Consider the following 16,701-nt stretch of genomic DNA (forward strand, 5'->3'; position numbering starts at 1 on the left):
GTATGTTTGGGTTTTTTGTTTTTTTTTTGATCTTAGTTTAATCTGCATGAACATTTTAAATTTTATATTGTAATCTCTTCTGTTTGGACTCTTGGGTAAATTTAATAAGGGTTAGATTCTGAAATGTTCAGGGGAAGGTCTAGTGGTATTTCTCAATTCCTGTGTAGTAGTGCTGTGTTCTTCCTGCCATGAAACTACCCATAAGATTCCCATTAGGGTTTGTCCAACTCTGTATTGAAAAATCCGATTTGATTTTTTTTCTGCAGTTCAGTTGAGCTGACTGACTTCTGCAAGGATGGGGGAAGAGCATTTGGGCGGGGCGGGGGGGGGGCAGGGGGTTTGCTGTTAAAATGAATTATTTGAGCTTCTGTAGATTATATGTACTCTCTAGACACAAAGCATCTGAAACTTCTGAGATGCTCTTTGCAACCTTAAGAGGCTTGGGGATGACTTGCTGCATTTTTCTGTTCTTGATTGAGCCCTGCACTTAGAGACAACATGAGGGAGCAGGTGTGCAGTCTCCTGTGTGAATTTACGACCTACAAGCTCTCTAAGGCAAAGAGGGTAAAAGTTTGATTTAGGGAACTGGTAGAAAGGCTGTGGGATTGTACCAAGAGGGTGGGATGAAATCAGTGACACTGATATTTGTGAGGAGTGCGTCTGCTGATTTTTGTAAGGAGCTTGATACTCCAAATCTTATTACAGAAGTTTTGACTTCATAGAACTGAAGGTGACATATATGTCTGTATTTGCAGTGTATATACATCTTAGTATTTTTTAAGTTGTTATGTACCTTGTTCATGTTTATTACAGGATTCTTGTCCAAGTAACGTAATTTCTGCCACCATGACAAGTAGATCAAGAATTATTCTTCAGTAGCTGGGTTTTCCAGATACAGGTATTGAAAAGATCCAAGACTTTGCTGCTTTGCACTGAAGCGAGCCAAAGTGTGGAGACCTTATTAGAGGAATGAAATCCAGGAATATGTGTAAGTGATACTAACCCTCAGCTCCCTCAAGATACGTAAAGAAGTTAACCTTTTTACCTCATCCTCAATCATTTATTGAAAAAAACAATGCTACTCAAACCCTGCTGAGGATTGATGATTATCTCTTCTATTATTAAAGCAAGGTGTAATACTAAAATACGTAGCTTTGTATGTAGCCTCACTACTCAGGCAACTTTCCTTGAATTAACCATACAAGTTTTCTGGGCATAAGCATTTGATTTTAAACTGCTCTACCCCCTTCAGAAAAGCTGTTGCTGACACTGGTATAGCTTGTGCAGACTTTCTCTGCAAGATTTGATGACCTCTAGTGCCTTGTGTACAGTTACTTTATGCTTTGTGTTTAGGCCTGGAGGAAGGAAGTTTATCTCCCTTGTCCTTAAAAAACTGATCCATATTTCAAGCACAATTTGCTTTTAGCTTTACCTATCCAAGAAAATGTTTTTGCTTATTCCAAACACAGTCACCATCCAGTTTTTAAAAACATGAAAGCTAAGAATAAAAAAAAGGTTGTTTTTTGTTTAAAAATGTTCGTGCTGGCTGTCAATGCTGAAGGGTTTTTTAAATTACTTTTCCTTGTATTTCATTTATTACTACTATCTCCATTCTTTGTGAAGGATCTTGTAAAACATTTGATATTGTCGTCACTTAGTAGGCATTTGTGAATGATTTGTCTTAGGAAGAGCTCAGGATACTCAAGAGTATTCCAAAAATACAGTGTTCAGATACTTTGCAGGCTGTTTTTTGGTGTAAACAACTACTTTCTGCTCAGGTATAAATATGTGATGTTCCGATTTAATGAGCTACAGTACCTGTACCAAGACATCCTATGAAGAATTTGCAGATGTTTATATTGCTAATTACTCATTCTGCAACAAGAACATAAATATGAATATCAGCAGCTATTTCTTGGGGATGGGAGGGAGAAGGATCAGGATTTTTTTTCTTTGCATTTGATTCCTTCTTTGGTTCTGTTCCCCAAGTGACTGTGCAATGTTTGGCTGGTCTTTCAGGGAGGAGAGAAGTAACTGGAGAGGAGTAGCCCTGTCCTTTTAGCAAAAAAGCTACTTCAAAATGGACTTGAAAGTGTAGCCAAAAACCTGAATTTATAACGTGGTTTTCATTTATGTATTCATAAGCCCAACTGAAAAGATATTTCATGTACTCACGGCTTCCCATTCTTTCAGTAAGTAGCATTTTGGGACCTGGAGTTTGTGTGTGGGGAGAAAAAAAAGTCTAAAAAGGAATTTGAGACTCCAGAATTTCTTCTGCTCAGAACCTAGAATTGCCTGTTTCTGTTGACACACATGCTAGTGGTTTAAGATGGATGATGTGGCTCTTTTTAGCCAAATTTTCAGTGGGATCAAGAAATCTGCGAATTGAATCATATTTAAAAGGATTATTGCATATGGTTAATATATGTTGCAAACCTACAGTTTGTAAGATACTATTAATAACATGGCAGCAGTAATAGTACCTATGATCAATACAGTTACCAACCATGGGGTGTTTCATTGTTTGTGAGTTTTTTGGTTGGCTGGGTTGTTTTTTTTTTTGTTTTGGGGTTTTTTGGGGTTTTTTGTTGGTGGTTTAGGTTTTCTTGTTGGTTTTGTGGGGTTTTTGTTTGGTTTTCTGTTATTTTTTAATGTAATAATTTGTAATAATTGCCTATTCGTGAGGTGAAGATTTCAAAAATTGAGACTGACATGTGAACCATGTTTGGTCGTATCACAATTCACTCCAAATGATTGAAGGTTGACCTCAATAAATATAATTGTAACTTCAAACATAAACATCTGTTCTTTGGGTGTAGTTGAAGCACAGGCATGAATGGCAGATTTGCAGAGGGGAGGGGATTAGGTAAACTACAGCCGTCATCTTTTTTCCCCTCTACTGCTGTTTCCTCAGCACCACCCAATATGTTATTTATTCCCCATCCCACCGCAAGAGTAGCTCAATCTATTCCCCCTCTATGGCTTGTATCTTCTTTTTAGTCTTTTTTTTTTTTTTTAATGAGATAATTTTGCACCAAAAAATCATTCTTTAGCTCACTAAAACTATGAATGCATACAACCATTTGAAAATGTTGTCTTCTGAGTGACAGGTTTATTACTTTTTTTTGCCAGCAAAAGAATCCATCAAAAATATTTGCCTTTTTTTCTGTCTCTCTTGTGTCATTCTGTTCAGTCATATCACCTCTGGAAGAGTACATGCAAATGGAACAGGGGATTGTGAGCTTATTTAAAAAGAAGTTATATGCCACAGTTAGCAGTAAATTTAGTGAAGTGCTTAATGTTTTTCAGCTTACCTTAGAGAGTACCATATCTTTTTGAAATGGTATTAGTTGTAAATAGATGACTTGGCAAAACTAGCTATGGAAGCTGGATAGCAGCAGGCAGAAATAAAATAACAACTTTCTAGGTTAGAAACTTACACTAATAATAGTCTAGGCCTAATGTTTTCCATGATCGTGGTGCCAGAAGTAGGAAGAAAGAAAGAAAAAAGCTCTGGGCAAGCTTTAAGTAATTCCATGTTGCATTTGCCAAACCAGCTCCACATGGATAATGCATATGCTGAATTCTCTCTCTCTCGTTGTGGGGGCTTTTTTTGTTTGGTGTTTGTTTTTGTTTTGTTTTTAAATCTATTTTTAAAACTTTCTTTATGAGATGCTGCTTTTAACAATATTTGATTCCATAAAATGCCCCAGAGACTTAGCTGGTGGAGGAAAAAATTCCGTATCATTGCAGATTGTATCATGCTGCTGTATTAAGCCTAGAACAAAATTGACTCAATATTTTAAAAGCAGTTGTTCTTTTATTTTCTTTTTCAGGCTAGCAAGCAGTTGAAGAGAGACAAATCAGAATTCAGACTTGAAAGGAAGGGAAGATCAGTGTGAGTGAGAAGGGTTATGAGTCAGAAAACCATGCTGATTTGTGGCTGACTGAGACCCCATTTGGGCCAGAAGGTTTTTCAACACAATAGCAACATTCTTTTAAAATTTCTATTTAGTACCTTTCTGTGGAGACCAAAATTATGAGGGAGATTTCTGACAGCCCAGATTGGAAGAAAAAGACTTAAGCACCATGGATCTTTAAATGGAATCTTTTTCTTTTCTAACAGTCTTCACATTAACCTTTTCATTATGTGAATGAATGGGGCATGCTTCTCTACTTGCATCACTGTGCAGGGCTTTTTGGCTGTCACCACTCCCTTTTTTTCCCTAGGTTTTTGGCAGTGGATTTTTCATTCCATGGTCGGTGAGTGGTAACATACTAAAGTCCATGAATAGACCGCGCTGCTGTAACTGTAGATACATATATTATCAGTCTAAAAAACTGCACTATGTATCTGAACATCAAAACCGTCAATGCTCTCCTTTGTGTTTTTGTTGTTGATGTTTTGGTTTTGTTTTCATCTGTTAGTTTGGGGGTGTTGTTTGTTGTTTTGTTTGTTTTGGGTTTTTTTGTTTGGGTTTCTTTTTTGGGGGGGTGGTTGGTTTGTGGTTTGGGTTTTTTTGTTGTTGTTGTTTTTTGTTTTGGGTTGGGTTTTTTTAATTTTTAAAAAAGGAAAGAAAAAAGCCAGATATTGCTAGAATTGCCCTGCAGAACCTTACATCCTTCTTCCGTCAAGGGGAAACATTAAAACAAGTAAAGGTGGCACATTCTCATCAGACTGGAGGTTGGTCTAAACCATTGGCAGCACAGGAATGAAACACAGAAGCCTGTTCCCTTGACCCACATCCAGCGGGAGCCTGTGACTCCACATACGCACAGAGCACGAGGAAAGCAGTGCCTTGGTCAGCGGTGCTGAGATCACAGCTTTGTGTTTTGCAGAAGTAAGGACTTGTGCTGTACGTGTGCGACATACGGGATGAGGAAGAAGCACCACTGCAAGGCTGTGCTGCTCCTCAAACCATAGTGCAGGTCCCTTGTACTTTAAGGGTCAGCTTTCAGCAGCAGTCTAAGGGGGACAATACAGGTCTCTGTTTAGTCTAATTTAAACTTTATGTTGTTTATGCCTTGCAGGCTGTTGTTTCTTAGCCTGGTCTGCATGCAGGAGACAGCTCTAAGAGTCCCATAAGCTCCTAAATCGATTTTGTTTGGAAACCCCCTTCATTCTTCTTGCCTATGTCTAAAGATTTGTTTGCTGTGTCAGAAGGAAACAGGCTTGGAGGAAGAAAAAATCCAAGCCCTGGTATCTGTGCCATTTGACAAAAGCGTTTTCTGTTCTGTTTACCCTACTAGGTGTTTCCTGTTCCCAGATGGCTGGTGCCTTAAGTCTTCAAACAATGGGTTAAATTCAAGATATGAGCTATTTTTGGTGCCTAATCTGAAAGAGCCATTTGAGATTTAATGTTGAAAGGCAGATTAACAGCAGTTTTATAAATCAGCACCTCCAAATGAAAGTTGCTATGGAAAGCCTGAACATTCTTCTAGTTTTTAAATTGATGAACTGAAATTTTGAAACATGAGTTAAGCCTTTATGTGACAGCAACAATGATTACTTACTGCATACATGCCTATTCTGGTTTCTCTGTGCTCCATGATGACACAAAAAGTTTCTTTACAAATTTCTGGGTTTAATATTAAAAATATTTCCAGTACTGTTACAAGTCCACTTCGGCATGGGTTCATTGTTTGTTTTCTTTTCTCAGATTGCCAAATTGTCTTCTGAAAGCAGGCTAGAGAATTGCAATGCAGGTCTTGGCATGCCCCTATTGTCTTCATTGTTAGTATGTGGTAAGCATGTCTAGGCACGCTACAAAGGAGCAACAGTGCATGATATCATTGACTGGTCTGGCTCTTTGAAGCCCGGAGTGATGGAAACCTTGACAAACGGTTGGGGTAGCTCCTGCAGGTACAAGCGTTGACACAGACCGCAACTAAAGGCACGTCTTTTATAACACACTGGCTTGAAATAGCCTTGCTCAGCTTTCAGTAGCAGTCTTGCCAGGACAGAGTTCAGCTCAGGTTGATTTAAAATTAGGTCTCAGGTAGGCTGAGCTTGTGTATAACTGAAACAAAGGCTTTTGAGGTGCTGACTGAACGCATCCCAGCCCTGGGGAGCTGAAGTCTAATGTTAAGACTGAAACTAAGATATGTGAGAGGAGATAGAAGGGAAATTCGTTATTGTAGGACTCTTACTGTTAGTCCTGGAGACTTTGTTTCACCAGAGCCTCCTTTTCCCCCCACAGCAATCTCAGCTCTGCTTGTTTAAAAACAAGCAGGTCTTGCCTGCACAGTCCCAACCATGGTATTTCCTATTTGAGCTCTCCAACAAGAGGATATGGGAGTTACCAGGAGTACTGAACCCTGCAAGAAGAGCCTTTGGGTAAGATATTTATGTAGATTCAGATGTTGCAAGGTTAGCTAGGGCGCACTCCTCTGTTCCCTTTCTTTTGGTGGATCACTTCTGTTCGTGGGCAGCACGCAGCTCAGGTCTGCCTGTGCTCCACATGCTGTACGAGCTGGTGGGCATGACCAGTTGCCTGTGCCCAAACAGAACCTGTAGTGATTTCTGCAAAGCACGAATCTGTGGCTCTGAGGAGGTGGCTGCCAGCAGAAGAGGAATCGGGGTCTCTACCTCTTCCCTCTTCCCTGTGCAGGAAGTTATGTGGGAGTTTGTTCTGCTGTCACCCTTGCAGGGACCTGGCCCCCAGGACAGAGGAGGTATGACCTCACTCAGCTCGGTTCCCTCGCAATGAAACAATGTAAACAAGGGCTGCCTGCGCATAATAGTTCTCAATAATCCAAACACAGCTAATACAAAAGATGTGCAAGGCCCTCCAGAAACAACTCAGCAAAACACCAGAGCCAAAAGCCCCATTAGCAAGCACTTAACTAACATGCTTCTGATTTTCAAAAGAAGCTCAGAGAATACCCAGTGAACTCCTATAGCCTCTTCCCTGAACTCATGAATGGGCATTAAGACCACTGTTGCCCTGTTTAAGGCTAAAATGTGCTGAGTATCCCCATCACACCCCAGTGGAATAAGACTGGTGCCAGAGACCAGAAGCACTGGATGAGCTTTGCTTTTGATTTTTCTCTCGCCCTCACACCTCCTCACCTCTGCCAGTAACCCAGTGGAAGGTGACATAACTGTCTGTGTTGTGGAATGAATGTGGGACTTGGAACAACCCAGCAAAAAGCTTTTGCTGTCATTCTGACATGAGCTGGCGCCACTGCAAGGCTTGTGCAGTGGTGACAGCAGGTGGCAAGAGGCAGGGGTCACTTGATGGGGTACCAGAAGGGCTTACCGGTTTTTCTTTGGTGTTCTTTCTCCTTGTTGCTTATAGCACTCATTTTTCAGGGTACAAATTACATAAGTTTAAAAGCAGCATTGCAGAAGTATTCCATATTGAAGGTGCCTGCTCTTTCCAGTGTTAAAGTAGTGAGTAAAATAGTCCTTGCTTAGTAAGACAACTGGAAAATACCTGATTTTTAAAAGGAGAACAGTTCCCAATTAAAAACAGCCTTGAGCATTTGATGCCTAACTCCTGTTGAGTTCCTAGGCTGCTGATCTGGCAAGGACATCTTGTTAGGTCTGATAAAAACTTTGCTACCTTTTCAGGGCAAAACCTTATGTGTTATGTTTGGTTGGGATTCTTTTGTTCTTTGTTTGTTTGTTTTGTTGTGGTTTTTTTGTTTGGTTTGTTTTGTTTTTAGAAAAAATGACGTTTCTGCAAAATACTCTGTCAGGTTTGATCTCTTCACAGTTTTGGCTCTTTTTTACTTCTGTCCATATTCTCCAATGCCGGCTGATGAGGCCAGTGAAATGCTGGTGCGTGTTACCCGTGTTCATTGATGAACTTGACACTGAAGAGCTGTTACAACCCACTGTTGTGCTCCTGCTAATATGCTTATTTTTATTTATTGTTTAACTTCTGCCTGAAGTTCTGTTAGAGATGGAGGGTTTGTTTGTAAATTCCTTTGGAGTTTCTCTTCTCGATGAGATCTGTAGGGGGTGGGGGCTTAATGTGTTACTTCTCTGCCAAAAATACTTGAACACATCCTTCAAATGTTCTATTGTCATAGGCCTCTTTCAGCTGCTTTGTGATTTTTATTATTTTTTATTTTTTTGTACTATCCCTACTTCCGCTATTTGCTGATTTTTTTTTTTATTTTTTTTTTTTTTCTGAGTCATCATGAAATCCCAATTTAACAGTCACGGAGTCTGTGTAGAATTCTTTACTTAGATTGTAAAATCCCTTCTGAAATAAGTTGTTTGATAAAACATGATGGGATGACCTGGCACTTTGCGTACTTTTCAGTGAGCCCTTGTGAGTTAGGTGAATTCTATTGCTTCCTTCAATTGACAGGAACGGGGAGGCAACAATTAGGAAGTCCTAACCCAGTATAAGTGAAAGACAGTCTTTTACAATTTTTTTTTTTAAATTTTATTTCCATCCCCTCCCATCTCTTCAAGTTTTCATACCACCACTCAGTTTCCTTTTTATCGTCTGAAGCAGACAATAGATAAAGATCCTAATGAAAATAGCTGCAGGCAAGACAAATGTCAGATATTGAAAGAGCATGTGTAGCACAGGGTATAAAATATTAGCAACACATATATTCATGTTGACCTTTGTCCTTTAATTCCACTTGGAAGCAGCATATTGAGAAATAAACCACTTCTAATTAACCCCACCCTCTCAAAACAAATAAGGCAGTTGTAGCACTCTGTCACTGCCCTGAAATGGAAGAAAAAGCCCTTGTTATGCACATGGCTAGGAATGCATTTTGAAGATTTCAAAAGGGCTGGTTTAGGCAATCTGAGCCCTTCCCTGCAAGTCCCTAAGATCACTGGTCTTCTGTAAAAGTCCTATTTAAATTGGCCAAATAACCTACTGTGGAATGACAATCTATTGGTGTGAATTGGATCCATCATTTGCAATACTCTAGGGAAGAGGTAATTCCCTTAAAATTGTACGAATGCTATAAAAAAACATTAGAAAGATTTTGCTCTTTTAGCTACGTAGACTTTTATCAGCCGAAGTTTTGCTTTCTGCTCGGACGTCAAGAAACTGTGTTCTGTATAATGTATCTGGGATTTACATTAATAAATTGGATTTAAGCATTGTGAGTTTTAGCATCACTGCACCTAAGTTTTGATTGTCTGGAAGAATGCAGATTCTTTAGCATTGTTCCTAAATTTTCTGTGATGTGAGACAATTACACTGGAAGCCTACTGAACAGGTAGCTTCTTAAAGTAGGCCTTAATAGAAGCTGACATATGGTTTTAAACTACCTCTCAAGCACTCTTTGGCAGACATGCACTGAGAGGTGCTTCATTTCCTTCCAATTTCTTTAGTCAGGACTTCCTGAAAGTAGGTACCTAAGTATTGAATTTAAAAAAAAGCAAGAAATTTACTTTTCTTCCCTCTCTGCAAATCACAGTTGGTGAAAGGCTAATGCTGCTTCTTGCACAAGTCATTTTAGCTTTGGAGCTGTGATTAAATCATGCTTTCTTGGGGCTAGTGCTTCTACAAGTCACAATCTGTGTGAGGTTGAATTCTCTCAGAAGGAAGATGAAGAGCTACAGTTTTTTACATTTTGGGTGAGTTCCATAACAGCTGATCCATAAAAGGAGAAATACCCTGTAGGAGACCTCATGTGATGCAGAAAGCTTAAGGCTCTTCTATAAGAGAAGCAGAGGAACAGTGGGCGGGCTCCTAGGTGTTCATCTTCCCTGAATGTGCTCCACAGATCAGAATTCTGAAAACCAGTGTGCTTCTGCCACTGCAATGTTTTCAAGATTAGATAGTATGGAATGCTAAAATTCCTACATGGATATGATTTTAATTCTCCAGTGTATAGGATAGCAACAGACTGTATGACTAAAACCTTTATTCAATATATTTGTGTCTGGATTATTCCCTCTACCTCCCCCTCCAGCCCACTACATTCTCTCTTATCACAGGGCTGCCTAGATGAAGGTCCTGTGGTTGTGTTGTATGGCAATGCAGGGAATGGATAGTTGCTCATTGTGTTCTCCACTATCTTCAGGCGTTGTATAAAGCAAACATGCTGGTCATGCTGCATTCCAGAAATTAAATTTGCCTAGAAGGCAAATAGAAGGATAGGACTGGAAACATGGAAATTCTTGAAGGGTCTCAAGACAAAGAAAAAAGTTTAGCATATGTCAGCTTTGCATCCTGGAGTTGCAGACAAGGACATTCCTGAGCTGTCTTTGGAACTAGATGTGGCATAATCACATTGGATGGTGTTCCCCTGAATTAAGTTCTGCTGAAGCACAGGACTTGTGTAGTGTAGGATCATATGGACATGTCTGATCCATATTTAGCTGAAAAAACACTGTCTTCATGCAGTGCTGTAGCTGTGCATCTCTGTTGGCACTCCATTGCACAGCCAATTCAAACTTTCAGTTCATGTTTTACGCCAAAAAGATAGGTCTTAACTGCTTAACATGCTTAGACAGACACTTTTAAAAATCAGTTTCTGAAAATCATTATAGTAGTTCTGTTGATAAAATCCTGATCCTCTTATCTCATTCCAGGAATGACCATGCTGAAGAAAACACCTTTTTTTTGGGGGGGTGGTTTTTTGTTGTTGTTTTGTTTTGGTTTGTTTGTTTTTTGGTTTTTTCTTTGGGCTTTTTGTTCGTTTGGTTGGTTGGTTGGGTTTTTTTTTTAGGATTCTAAACCTTGTGTAGGATCAAGATGGAGCAACTGTTTAATTAAATTATTTGTGCCAATCTGATGGCTGGGATAATCCACCCAAAGGGCACATATATTACTTCAGCATATAGGATGCTCTGCATTAGTTGATCATACTGTTTCCAGATAAGTATCCATGAAAAAGGGACAAATCATTCAAAATTGAGTAGCTGGGTAACACAGAAACTATAGAAAAACATTTTTTAAAAGGTCAACCACAGATGATGAGGAAGTGCCTCATTCAGGAAGCGGCGGTAAAAGCGCACTTAACAAAAGACATTGGGGAAAATTCTCAGCTGATGTGTACAGATGCAGCTATAATGACATCAGCCCTGTTGAATCCTTGCTGTTACTTTGTAGCATTCACAAAATAAGAAAAGGTATTAACACATTTGCTCACTAAATAGTTATTTACTAGCTACATACAAATATTCAAGCCTTTTCCCCTTCAGTAGCCGAGTGTGGATGTGTTGTTTTCCATAGAAGGTAGCAAAGCTGTGTTATTCAAGATTTTTCAATAAACAGACTAAGATTTTCAATAAGCAACCACCTACATGTTACAAAGTTGGGTTGAATATTTGGGTTTTTTTTGTTTTGGTTGTGTGGGGCTGTGTTTGTTGTTGTTGTTGTTGTTTTTCTTCTCCTTGAGGCACTACCCACTAATTGTGCTCTGCGTTTGATTCTAGATGTCAGTTCTGGTCTCCGTGTATTAGCTCAGATTTTTTCTTCCACGTGAAAATTGTGTGGCTGTCTGGGTCCATTTGATTTTGAATTCAGAGTGAATGTCTGCGCTTATTGTTTCTTTGAAAGACTACTGTAGATCAGGGTTTTAAAGGTCTAGATAAAAGCTTTTTTACCTTATCAGTCCATCCATCAATGGTTTGGTTTAGCAGAATGCACAATGAGCTGCATTTTTCCTGGCATGACTGAAACTTTTTTTCCTTTGTAAGGCCATAGCAGACCATTCATTTTTTTGAGGGGAAAAAAAAAATGCTTTCTCAACACAGGACTGTACTTGGACGCAAATGCCTTTTGAGATGCTCTCAGGATGTTCTAGCTCTCCTAGGACTGACATTTTTTCCAAGAAACACTCAGTACCTGAAATAGCTTATATGTACAGTTAATATTTTCCTGTTGTACCAAAATAAGGCCATGAGGGTGCACAAATATGTGTTGGTCACAAAGGGTACCTCACAATTATCTTCAGTCTGTTTTACACACAAGCTTGAGCTAGGTAGGTTCTGAAGAAATCTTCATCAGTCTATAGAACAAGTATACTCTCTATTTTAAGGCAGAATGATCTATATATGTTTTTAGGATAACGGTTAACGTGGAAATCACCGTACCTGTGGAGAGCATCATTCTTTCCATTATTGGTGCTGCTGGTGGGTTCCGTTCCCACACTAGGTGTCTTTGCAAATAACTCAAGGCTTTGAAAATGTCCAAGTCCTACTTCTAGCCTTCCCCTCTGTTTGCAGAATGTGTTTCTCCTTTTTCAAAACCAATTTCTGTTACTAAATCTTAAGGTCCTGGCACAATCCTGAAAAACATCACTTTCCTCCTACATTTTTTTTTTTTCTCCTTTGGCTGGATGTTGGAATTCTTTAAACCTTTGGCATTCAGTGCTCTGCCAATCTCTCTGTTGTCCTCTGCCAAACAAAACACAATATCCTTCTTTATAGCCTGGCGACTTAGCACATGCTGTATATAACCTTCTGCAGTCTTCCATGGGAAATGAGGATTTGCACTTTTTTGAAAGATCCAAGTTTTCTGTAACTTCATAACCACATATATATATATGTATGTGTGTATATATATATATTGCCTGATAATCATCCTGTGGCATTGCTGAAACAGCACACCTTTGATCAAGTTACAGAGTTCTCTATCAGTTATTCTGTCTTAGCAGGAGAAAGGTTGATTATGTAAGATTTTCTGGTAGGGTTCTTAAAATGATGGATTTGCTTTTTGGGCCAACTGAACATCTTAACAACAGGAAGAAACAAAGTTATAATAGTGTATGCTCTTGACAGCAAAAGCATTAGTGCTGTGAAATGATTTGATGTATTAAAACATGTGATGTGTGTTGTGTGTGACACTTTCCGCTTGATACTTGGTTTATTTGCAGAGCACATCACATGCTGCAATTGCAGCTTTCCAGTATCAGTGTTTATAATCTCCACTTAAACAGCAGAGCCCAGAATTCTGTGTTACAAAAAGTTCTCTGTTCTCTTTCATTTTTATTTGTAAAATCAAAATGTTTTGCAGTCTCTTCTTGCTTTGGATCCAATTATTGTCAGGGTTTCTGTGATCTCAGCAAACCTTCTGTTTGCTATTTGAAGTGGACCTCTGTACACAGTGAAGCTGTTTCCTTTTTCTCATTGCAGATACCATGACCTATTAGACTTATCCAGTCTTCCAGTCCTCACTGAAGCTCTTAGACTTGTCAAGTGTCTCTAGATTTTTTTTTTTAATTTTGGTTCTAGCTGTAAAATAGGTCATTCAGAGTTAGGATTCTAAGTTTTTCAGATCTTACTCCCAAAATACATCACTTAGAATTGACTGAAACCATTTTGAGCCCTTCCAAAAGCTGAAACTATGCAGAATAATCAAATAATTCATTTAAAAAAACATTTTATTTCTTAAATCTTTTTTCCTAGTAAGCTAACTACCTTTAAATAAATTTTGAATCTAGAAGTAAAACAGAATTAGTGGTGAGCACTGCATTTATAATTTCCTATTGTAGAGAAAAGCAGTTTTCTTTGTATGTTTTTAAGGTTCACAAAAAAAGCTCCAAAACCACACCCCAAAGAATAACCCACATCAACATATGTTCACTTCGATTAGCAATCGAAAAAGCAAACTCAGCAATCTTCAGCACAGGTCTGCTGCCAATTCTGGTGCTGGAGGCTGTAGAGTTATCTCCCCTTTCCCTACAGTCCTGGGGTCACTCCTGATTCTGTTCTCTTATTCAAGGTTTGAACAAGTTAGGTGTATGGGGATCAATATAAGGGTAAATATAATGCAATAGTATATGCAAGACATGAATACATCTATGCAGCTGCACCTGGCTTCCAGGTTACTGTCTTTATTAACTGTGATACAAGCCCTCCAGAGGTTGTTAAGCTGGCCTGCCTCTTATGTGGAAAGCAGAGACATTAATAAATATTACATGGTTTCTATATACTATGTAATCTGTTGATTTGACAGCTGAAAATCTGTGCCAATATCTGTAATAGGATCTTTCCTTGAAGAGGGAAAGGAAAGTTTTTATGGATAGATACATACTTTTACAATTACATTCATAATTAGCCACCTTGAAGAAAAAGATAGGAATCTCAGGGGAAGGGCAAAACTAATTTGAAATCAGGTCCCTGGGAGAATCCTGAATAGTCTTCTGAGATCTGCTTAAAGTGTGTTCGTTTACCCTAATGATAATTTATTGGATTGATTTAATATTTCCAAGTGTAATGGGACTGGGTTTTATAATGATGAAATAGCTCATATTGTTTTTCTGGTAGAAGAGGCTGAATGTAAATCTCATCCTACCCTTGAACACTAAAAAGCATATCTGGAAAACAGTGAATACAGAAGAAATGTTTTGTTCATTGTTATGCTTTTTAAAGTGTAATAGTAGAGCTGTATTTCTGGAGGTATTCTGACTTTTGGGGATGGAAGGGTAAAAGATACTGAGAGTAAGGGATGCTTCAGTAATACCAGTATCCAAAATAGTATGGGCAGCAATCTAAATATCCATTCTTATTGAAAATACCAGCAGAGCACCATCCTTAGCAAGAAATGAAAATACTTTAACTGCTTCTAGGAAGGTAGCAAGAAAGATGGATTTGAGCAGATGCTATAGGAGTTTTGTAAACAATGACTGATTACAGTGACCTTCTTGCATAAATAAGGCCAAATGAAGAACATGCTCTAGCAATCTGCTTTGAGGATTTAACCCCTGAACATGTAGTGGTGAAACCCTGTCATTTCAGGGAGCCATGGTGGCCACAGTTGCCTTCATGGCATCTGCTGTGAGAGTCATGGTACAGGAGATGACCTTCATTGGCAAACCACATCTCTTCACTTAGTCCAAAAATGTTTCATGTTGCTACATCAGGCTGAGAGGCTGATACGAGGCTTGATGTTGTTGCACTGTGGTGGCAGCCAGCATCGTAGTGTCTGTTGGTGGCTGCTTTCTTGACATAAGATGTGACAAAAGCGGTTTGGGAACTTTCAGTTTCATGCTGATTCCTGTGGACGTCAATAAGTGCAATGGCCGGGCCTGTGATTTCCTACCCGATCCATGGTTTGTTCTCTCCTTCCTGGTATAGAGCCATCCTAAGATTATATCACTCTCTTCTCTTGGACTTGCAGACAGATCAGTAACATTATTCTTGGAAAAGCCATACCTGTGTTATGTCCCAGTTGCTGGCATACTGTTATTCGAAAAAGCAGTAACTTTCTGAACTCGATCTGTTTCTGTCACTTCAAATAATAACAAAGTTGGACATAAGTTCTCTCTCTCTCACTGATGTGAGAGAACACATGGGAAAATCACAGAGACATGTTTCTCATTGATTTAAAAAATGCCACAAACTCCAGAAAACAATAAACTAATAAAAATCAAATAACAGTGTGACAGCCTTTACAAACAAATCATGTGGATAAAATCTGAGGAGTAAAAATTGAATTTCTTACAAAACATCATTATTTTAAACCTGATCTATCCCTGGGAGAGGAGACTTACACTAACCATGTGCAGAATTTTGGCAAAATACTGAATGCAGTTCCTTGTGTTGTGTGTTTTTGTTGTCGTTTTGTTAAGTTTTTTTGTTGTTTGTTTGTTTTTCCCCATTGGATCAACTCTACTGCAGAGATACCTTTGTTTACTCGATAATCACTTGGATTAGGATTTCTGAAACAAGCACTCCTAAACTCAAGTATGAATCAGTGCCATAATGTCAGAGTTCAAAAGGAGTGATTTAATCAGGGCTTTAGTGATTACTAAGTTTCTAGCCTATTTTTGTTCCTTTACATCAGGTGTCATTCCACACTACAGTTTCTTTACCAGCAAAAGTGTTTCCCATTTTCCTTCAGTTCTCACTTTCCTCCCAAACTCATTTCTATCCACAAACAACATTTATTGTCCCTTCATTTGTGGCATGTTGCAGGGCTACACTGACAGAATGTCCTATGAAATAATCTGAGTTAGTTATTTTTTTTGAAGTGTCTGCAGAGATTGGTTTTGTTGCTGGGATTGTTCTGTTCTGCTGCTTTGTTAATCAAATTGTTTCATTAAGAGATTCCAACTTTCCCCTATCATTTGACAAAGCAATTGCTATTTGTTTCTGTATAAATGGGATCATTTAACTAATGTGGTTTATTGCACAGCCCTATAAAAAGAACAGTAACAGCAATAAAGTGCAGATTGAGAACAGGAATAAGCAGTTCAGTCTGGAGAGTTCTTATATCTGGAATTTAATATATTTGCTCTATTGCCTGAGAGAATATTGCACAAAACAAATTCATTGGGTTTTTTTATGTTCTTTGTGGCTGAGATGATCAAGAAGGTAAACTTCAGCTTTAGATGTGTCTGAACTTTACGAACAATTTGGCTCAAATCAGTATTCCTAGCAAGTTGAACCGGAATAGTGCTTCAAGTGCTAGAAGTCTTGCTCTGTTAGGAGTTTTGAGATAGTCCCTCATCATGTGTTCCATTCAAATCACTGGGCATTGAAATTTCAAAAACAAATTGCAAATATGACTTACAATTTAAGCTGGAATTCCATAGACACTCTGAAGTTGGAATAAGTGGTCATGGTCACCGAAACTACATTTTCACAGCCTAGTTGAGCTGATCCAGTTGCTGTAATTGAGCAGGAGTCATGGGCATATCGCTCCTCTGCTGCCCTGCTTGCAGATGTCATCCTGCTTCTCCATGTGGATGGGCTCTGCAGACACCTGACCCTACAGGCAGCCCACACGCAGGGACTGAAGCAGGGAGGGACCCGTTTGCTCT

This window comes from Patagioenas fasciata, chromosome 3 (assembly GCF_037038585.1).
Source record: "Patagioenas fasciata isolate bPatFas1 chromosome 3, bPatFas1.hap1, whole genome shotgun sequence".
Taxonomy (NCBI): domain Eukaryota; kingdom Metazoa; phylum Chordata; class Aves; order Columbiformes; family Columbidae; genus Patagioenas; species Patagioenas fasciata.